This window comes from Tupaia chinensis, unplaced genomic scaffold (assembly GCF_000334495.1).
Source record: "Tupaia chinensis unplaced genomic scaffold, TupChi_1.0 Scaffold143602_1, whole genome shotgun sequence".
In the NCBI taxonomy this organism is placed as follows: domain Eukaryota; kingdom Metazoa; phylum Chordata; class Mammalia; order Scandentia; family Tupaiidae; genus Tupaia; species Tupaia belangeri.
Genome location: NW_006203448.1, coordinates 1,785,765 through 1,794,421, shown reverse-complemented (window position 1 = coordinate 1,794,421; position 8,657 = coordinate 1,785,765). Strand labels below are relative to the sequence as shown.

Below are 8,657 nucleotides of genomic sequence, written 5' to 3'. Positions count from 1 at the left end.
CCTGCGCCCGGAGGACCTGGGGACCCCGGGCCGGGGCGTCGTCCGGGCCGGGCGGCGGGAAGGGCGCGGCCCGAGCTGCTCCCAGGTGCTACCGGCAGAGTCCGCGCCCGCCTGGCACCTGCCGCCCGGCTCTGCGCTCCCTCCGCAGCGGGGCGCCGGGGCCCGACCCAAGACCCCACGGCCTGACTGGGGTTTTGGTTTTCCTTCCACATGTTTCCTGCCACCCCTTTCTTTGTCTTTTTCTTTTTCTTCCTTTTTCTTCCTTCTTTTTCTTTTCTGCCGGTGGTGAGACAGGGGTCTGAAGAAACGCTGCTCACCCCAACCCCCAGGCCCTGCCTCCCACCGCTCACAGACTGTTGGACGCCCGGCCTGTCCCTGGCGTCCCACCAGCCAGCGGACTACTCCACTCTGCCTACAGCCCTAGCCGCTGACTCGATTCTCTTTTGTATTCTTTATTTTCCTTTGCACCCACCAGACCCAGGCCTCACGTGAGACCTGGTGACCAAGGACCTCACCGTCTGGGACAGGGGGTTAGAGAGGGTGGGAGGGCTGGAACGTGGCTTCCTAGAGAACTCTTTTCGTTTCTGTTAACTGGCCCCTCTCGGGAGGGCCTGGCTGGTCAGGGTGGACGGTGGGTATCCGCAGTAAAACGGTCTGCTCACTGCTGCCTCCCGCTGTGTTCTGTGTTGGTGGAAGCGCAGGTCTGGGGTTTGAAGAGGAACCTAGAACATGACCTTGGGCAAGACGTCCCTGCTCGGGCCACCACCCCCAGGCCTCCTGAGCTGGGACAGACATGTCTGACCAGTTTCCAGCAGAGTCCCCGATGGGAGCTTCCCGGAACTGAGAGGCCGTCTCCTACTTCTCCCCTGCAAAAAAAGCCCAGTGTGATGGCTCTTTTCTAAGAAGTCCACGGGAAATGACTCCGAATTCTCATTGAGACTGATTCCGATGCCCTGGTTTATAATTCATCCCAGGGGCCGCCTTGGGTCGGCGGAGATGTCACTCAGACCTGGTCCCAGACCTCGAGTTCAGATCAGATGCTAGAGAGTCCCAGGGAGGGCCGGGCCAGCGCAGACAGGCAGCGCGGAGCCCCGAGGCAGGCCCCCGCTCCTTTGGAGAGGGTATCAGGGGACACAGGGTGGACGACACCACCCATCACCGGGGAAACTCCCAAGAGCAGGGTTCATGGCCTTAGGCACTTACTACGGGAGAACCCAGCAGGGCTTTGCAGCCACAGTGTCCCAGCCTTGGGATTGCTCGCCCCCGCCCCCACTGGTCTGGCCTCCCTCCTCACTCCTGACCCCTACTGCTCCCACTGCTCCTGCCTCCACGCCCCCCCACCCCCAACCCTGACAGCAGCTACTGCTCCAGGCCTGGGTCCTTCCTTCCAGACCTGGAGGCAAGGCCAGGGGCAAGGTGAAAGGAACTTGGCCTTGGGGATAATAAGGGGCTACAACTCAGAAAGGGGGGAGCTGCAACCCACAATCCACAAGGCCGAGCAGCCCCTTACTGGCCTCCTCCCTCAGCTCTGGTCCCCAGGTCCCCAGCATCCCTGCCGTTGCAGGGTCAACCAACCCCTGAAGGAAGTTCCTCTGTCGGGCCGTGAGGAGGGGCCCCAAGTGCCCGCATGAAAGCGAATCCATCTCTGGGGTTCCTTGGGCGTAGGAGTGGCCATGGGACACAGGCTGAGCTGATGAGACATAATAGGGAGTGAAGGGCAGACTTCCAGAAAGTTCCTTAAAAGCTGCCCTCCCCCAGCACCCCACAAAGCCTCCGTTGGCCAAGTTTGGGACCCTGGATTTCTCTCCTGCCCCATGCTGGCATCCCATAGGTGGGGAGGGGAGAGGCCATCTGGCAACCCTGAGTATAAGCGTGTCCTCAGGCTGAGGGACAGGGGTGCAGGTGCTTCTCGACGTAGCAGACCCAGGGACTCCAGCCCTGCCTGCGGCCTCCACATGCCTTAAGGTGTCAGGAAAACCGCGAGGTGCGCAGGCTGGGGTTTAGGTTTCCTGCCCCACACACCTCAACGATTCCTCACCTCCAGGACCGCTGCACTGGGCCCCCAAGCCCAGGTGTGGTAAGGCCAGAGAGAGGCTAGAACTCCTCCCTCCTCCGAACCAGCAGAGGGTGTAGCTCACGTCGGGGACTCCCATGCAGTCAACTCCAGCTTGTGTCCTAGGTGGCGCATGTGTGTGCGTGCCCAAGATCCAGAGAGGACACAGTTATTATCTCTTATTTTTAGTTGTTTTGATCTCATTAGATGAAGTGATATTGTAGTTACAACTTGATAATTTTAAAAAATAACATAGCCCAGCCTGATAGCGCAGTGGTTAATCAGTATGCATTGGAGGCCACATCCAACATGACAGACTGTGGTTCAAATCCCAGCCCCAGAGGTTTGGTAGAGATGCACTTGCCCAAAATCCCGATGGAAAAGAGAAATGAGGAGAAGGAATTGGGTATGACCATGCCCTAGTGGGCTTTCTCATCCCGCCCACTTCCCAGTACATGCACGTGCAGCGTGGCAGTAAAAACAGACAAAACTCCATGTTTTTTCTTACTACAAAAGCAATACATGATTATTTCAAGCAATACATGAAAATATAGATAAGGGAAGAAAACAGAAGGTCTTCCCAGAGGCTTACCTTCCAGTCTTATGACTGTTCACACCCTGTGAGGGTCAGCATGCTCAGCTCCCTTCAGGTGCCTATTATGAAGATGCTAGTGATGGTCTGTTAGGGGTTGTGGGTGCTCAGGAGGGTCCCACAATGGGGCGGCCTCGGAGCAGTCAGCCCAGACCTTTGTGACCCTGGGAGACTGCATTCTGATGTTAGTCTATCTTCTAGTTCTTTAAGAGAACCTGGGAATCTAGAGATGTGGATTTAATATGACATTTCCTGGGACCAGCAGTTAGCGTAATTACTATGTCTCTGGACTCCCATGTAGTCGACTGCGGTTCGCATCCTGGACCCGGTGGCTTAAAACTCACGCTGGGTGGCGCATGTGTGTGCGTGCCCAAGATCCAGAGAGGAGAATGGAGGAGACGGGATTGCAGGGTGGCCACCCCCCTCCCCCCCGGCGGTGATTTCTTGCTTTCTGTCTCTGTCTCTAGCAAGCACACATGCCCCATAGCAAAAATCTCTCCAGAAAAAGAATAATAATAAACTTTAAAAACCTCCTCCTTTCTCAACGGCAGCCCCCCGCAGTAACACTGCCTGCGACAGACTACGGGGCGTCTAGCTGGGCAGCTCACCCCTCTCAGGGCAGCGCCTGCCCCCTCTGCACTGAGCTCCCACCCACCTTCCGGAATTGGGTCTCTGATTTCACAAAGCTGGCGAGCGTGTGGGGCGGGCTCGGGTTCTCAACACACTGGGTGCACCCTCGGGTGGGCCATGATCCCGCTGGTGGCAGGGCTGGGGGAGGATCGGGGAGACCCTGGCCAGTTTAACAAATAAAACACATCGGGCCAGACGGTGACGCAGTGTGGCCCTGGGAGTCTGAGCAGCTCCACAGGGCAGGTTCCTGGCTCAAGTTCAGGACCACCCGGTACTCTGGAGGCTGGGAGTGGGTCATGGGTCGGGGCCCTGTTGGGGGTGCCATCTCTGTCTCATTTATGGAAGAGGAAAGGAGAGAGCAAGGAAGGGAATGTGTGTGTGTACAATATATATGTATATAACTAGTCTATTAAGGGGCTCGCAGCAGTCAGGGCCCCGCACGCCGAGACAGGTTCAGCACGTGGCTCCGCTGACGGGGCACTCTCACCTGTCGGAGAGGGGACGGGGAGGCTGGGCACCTTGTCCACCTCTGGCCTGGCCCACGGAGCCGGGGCCCTGGAGCACACGGCACTGCAGCATGGCCCTGTCCACGCAGGGTGCCAGCCTCAGGCAGCACGGTCACTGACTTCTGGCTGGGGCGGGGCTGCTATGGAAGGGGGCGCAGCTAAGAGGCTGGCACAGCCATCGGGGACCCCCACACAGGTTGTGGCCAGGCACCAATGGCTTGTACCACACACCCTCCTGGACATGCTCGTGCAGGGTCTGGGGGAGAAGGGCTTTGGTGGGTGCCGCCCCTCCCAGATCCCCCAGCCGGCCACGCTGTGTCAGTGTCCCTGGGACCAGCCTTTGTGAGCAAGGTGGGGGAGGAGGAGCACACTGTAAATCAGAGTGGCAGTGGGGTCCCCAGGGCCTGGCTCAGTCCCTGGCCGCAGCCCGAGGGTGGAGGGACATTGCCATAGCCATTTGGGAAATGCTGACACCCTCCAGGCAGCAGGGAGGACGGAGCAAGGTCACCCTAGCCAAAACTCTGGCCAGGCCAGCCCTGCTCAACAGCGCCCTGCGCCCCCTGACTGACTTCCTGTCTGAACATCTGGCTCTGAGGGGTAGAGGAGGGGGTCCCAGCCACAGCCTGAGGATAAAGGCCTGCTCTCCGGCCTGTGCCCCTCGTTAACCTGCCTTCCCAACCGTGGCCCCGTCCTGTGCGCTGGGGGAGGTTTGGCATCACTAGCTCCACCTTGGCCCCTCCAGTTGTGGCCTCCGGAAGTAGCCGGGCACCACCAACGGGGGGCTAAGTTGTTCCAGGCTGAGAATCACTGCCTCAGGACAGAGGCACTTCACCCGTTTTTAAAGAAGTTGTGTTTATTTATTTATTTGATGAGCGAGCGAGAGCGAGCATTCCGACAGGGTTGTGATGTCGCGGTCCACCGCAATCCTTAGCCAGCCCTGGACCACGCGCACGGGGAGCCCGGGAGGGCTGTGATGCCAACCGGAGCCAGAACCTGCTCGCGTGGGTCACCCTTGCAGAGTGCGGCCTGCTGGTGCTGCTCCACCATCTGGCCCAACTTTTGGCTTTTTAGTTTTTTCTATTCAGAGTGTGTGCTTGCCAGAGAGCGAGCACACCCCCTGGGGGGGCAGCCATGCCACAATCCCTTCTCCATTCTCTCCTTGGGACTTTGGGCACACACGCACACATGCCTGGTGTGATTTTCAAGCCACTGGGTCCAGGACTTGAACTGCCTTACCCTCCATGTCACCGACTGGCCCCAATTTTTTAATAGTTTTTTTTTTTTTTTCCCTGAGACAGACACACCCTTGACAGGGTCTTCACTCTGTAGCCCCCTCATCCTGCCCATTTTACAGAGGGGAAGTCACCTGCCGAAGTCCCAGTTGCTGCAAAGCAGCTGCAGGAATCCAGCCTGAACTGCCCAACTTGGTGGCCCACATTTGACCCTGGGCAGGCAGTCTCAGCAGCCCGGGGAGGAGGCGTCTCCCCAGCCTACCCACGACTGCTCTGGCCCCTGCTGGCCTCCCTCCTGCGGCCCCTGCAGCCGAGGCAGGCTGAGCACAGAGCCCTGGGGAGCTGGGCTTCATCCTAATTGCGCTGCTGTCTGAACGGCTGCGCGCCCCGGGTCCTAAATAAGCGGGGCTGCTGAGCTGGCGTCCCTCCTCGCCGCCATGCCTTACGGTTACGAGGCAGTTATGGGCACCTGGGGAGCCGCCATGGCACCTCCCGGCAGGCCTGGGCAGCCAGGCCAGAGTGGGGGCACGCTGCTGCCCGCACCCCTGCCCGGGTCAGCCACCTCAGTCCCCCTGGGATGCACACCTACCAGAGCGTGTCTCAGGCCAGAAGATTAAGGAAAAAGACCCTGGGAAGAAAAACTTCACTTATTTATTTTTTCCTTTTTAAAATACAAATCACAACTCGTAGCGAAGGTAAGAAATAAAGAAAAGCAAAATCATGCTAATGTTCCCATTAAAATCACACACGTCTCCGCCGGCAATAATAACTGTTATTTTCTGATAGATGTTTCTAGTGTTTTCCATAAAATAAAACCCACACGCAGACGCCACCCCATCCCGGCATTTGTTACGCCTGTGTGCAGAGGCTTGGCTCGACATCCCCTATTTCACGGGCCCTCAGGGCAGTGCTGAGACGTGGACTCTGTGTCTGCAGCCCTCTAGCAGTCAGGCACACCAAGGCTCCCCCAGTGTCCCGGGGCCCAGCCACAGAGGCACGGGGGTCGCCCACTACTCTGTAGTGCTGGAAGCCACTTGGCCGGCCCGGGGCGGCTCCTGAGTTGACCTGAAACCCAGCAGGGTGCGCCCAGGATCCTGACACCGTGGAGGGCTGGAGAGTGGGTGAGGTGATCTCCGCTGTGTGAGGAGCCCTTTTTCTCAATAAAATAAATTAACTTTCAAAAGCGTGTTCGTCAGGAACCTTAGCTAAGACAGCAAAACCCAGCTCCGGGTGATGGAAACAGCGAAGGCTATTCAATTAGGAGCCTGCGGGCACACACCAGGGAGATGCAGGAAGGGGCCTCCAAGCCAGGAATGTCACCCACTGCCCCGCCCAAGGGCAGCCAGAGGGCCAGATGCCGCCCTGCACTGCTTCACCCCAGGCCTGCTCCTGCCGGCCTCCCCACCGGGCCCCTCAGTTCCACTTTGGCTCCTCCAGCTGCAGCTGCCAAAGCACCTGCAGGCAGGCGCCCACCTTCATGGCCGGCACTCCCCACTCCGACAAGGGAGGGGGGCTCTTTCTCCGGCCAGAGGGAGGGGACAAAGCTCCCCAGGGAGCTAGTGGGAGCTGTCTGGAGTCACAGCCAGGAGGGGGCAGTCCAAGTGGCACCCGCAGTCCAGCACAGCCGCCAAGCCGCTACCAGCAATGGCCTCAGCCTCCACTCGGACCGACCTGGCTGCTCACAACCCCAGAGCTACACGCTTGGAAGTGAGAGGGGGTGCAGACAGGCCTCCCCTTTCTCCCGGGCCTCGCCCTCACCCCGTCGAGCCAGTCCAGTCCACTGCAGTGGGAAGCCAGCTGGGGTGGGGGAGCCGGGCCAGGCCCGGAACCGCAGTAGTCGTGCTGCAGGTGGCGAGGCCAGGCATGTGCGGGCAGCCAGGCGGGTCCCCTGCAGGTGTGGTGTTCCACGCGGCTTCCAGCCAGAGGACACCTCCTGGGCTAACCAGGTGGCTGTTGGGGTACAGCCGGGGCAGCTGGAATGGCGCCCAGAGTACCTTAAAGTAGGCCTGGTGCCCACATTTCTGCCCAAATGGGGCAGAAGCTCCACGGCAGAGGGGTGGCGAAGGGCAGATCTCTGGCCTCTGACCGCTGGGTCCAAGGCTGTCCTCCTCCACCTGCCAGCTGTGTGATCTTGGGCAAGCCGCTCAGTCTCTGTGCCTTGGTCTTCCCAGTCTGTGAAACGGGGTGTTAAAACAGCGCCACCACCACAGGGCCACTAAGGCAAGTGAACCAGCTTGTACGTGTCAGGCTTGCCACTGTGCCTGGCACAGTATGCCACCAGTCGGTGTCACCTGCTGCTTACCATCCCAGTCCATCCCTTTCCCCAAAAATCATGCCGCACGGGCGCGCGTCAGCCATGCTTCCCTTCCTTTGTACTGGACGAGCCGGGCCCAAGTGCACCAACCGGGGCGGGGGGCACTCCGGAGCTCCCAGTCCTCCCGCAGGACTGAGCCTCTTCCAAGTCCGCAGGGGGGCTTCCATGCATTTATGCCAGCGGGAAGGACCAGGAAGACCCCTGGCTGGCCCACCTGCCTCATCTGGCTGGGCCCTGCCCTCGACGGGTCAGGGCAGGTGGTCCTCTCTGCCTGCTCCTCCGAAGGCCTGTCACCTCCTTCCCTTCTTCCTCCTGTGTCCAGGAATCTCACGACTAGGGAAGAGGATTAGGGAGGAGGAGGCTAGCAAGACGGGAGAGGTGGGGTGTGAACAGTGGGGACCAGAAATGGAGGGCCCGGGAGAGGAGGTGCCAGACTCCTTTCCAAAAGGCACCTGTGGCCACGCCACCTGCCTCAGAGCGGTGCCATGTCCAGGGAAGGACACTGCAGTCCCTCTGCTCCACCAGCTGGGCTCACCCAAATCCAGCCTCTGCCAGCTTCTCCACGTCTCTTTGAGCCCTTGTCCCAGCCTGTGCTGTGCCCTGACCAGAGACCCAGAGAGGTCTGGAATGGCCGGAGCAAGGGCTGTGTGGGGTAGGTAGGGCCAGTTCTCGAGGGCTCCGAGGACCAGCTGAGATCCTTCACTGCCAGGCCAGGTCCAGGGGTACCAGGGAGGGTATGCTGGGGGCCTGGGCAGATGCATGTCTGAGGGGCTCTGAGACCCAGAGCCCGAGTATGATCAGGGACAGCAGGCCCACAGACCAGGCTCTAAGATTAAAGCCACTGTCACGTCGTGGGGGACATCGACCTGTCCATGCCGTGTCCTGCAAGGCTGGCTTCCTGCAGTTGGAGCTGACTCCAGGGATGACTCTGCCACACCCCAGGTCCCAGATCCTGGAATGCGGCTTCTCGGAGCTGTGCAGGCTTGGGTGGGCATGTCCCTTAGCCCACGGAGCCATCACCTGGGGTAGGGCATGGTGAGGACCCAGGGCAGGCCCCCATGGCCCAGGACCATGGACAGGGCTGCACCATGCTCAGGTCGCCCACTGGGCCCAAACTAGGGGGATAAGGCCAGCTGGGGCCAGCCCGTGAACTCTCGTGGAAGCCTGGTCACAAATACCCCTTCTGCATGGTGCACAAGGAGCGACGGCCTGGACTAGCGTGACGTCGCGAGCGGGGGCATCTGGGCCACCTGCAGCCGGCCGGCCACCCTCCGCAGCCACCGCAAATGTGCACAGGGAGCCGTGCAGGCTGGCGTCCATGCCGGCAGCT

The 8,657-nt window shown here is 60.1% G+C and overlaps 1 protein-coding gene across 1 annotated transcript in view; it reads left to right on the top strand.

Moving 5' to 3' along the window:
* The window catches only part of LOC114005266 (multiple epidermal growth factor-like domains protein 9), a 20,691-nt gene that overhangs the window by 6,172 nt on the left and 5,862 nt on the right, over positions 1-8,657 (top strand).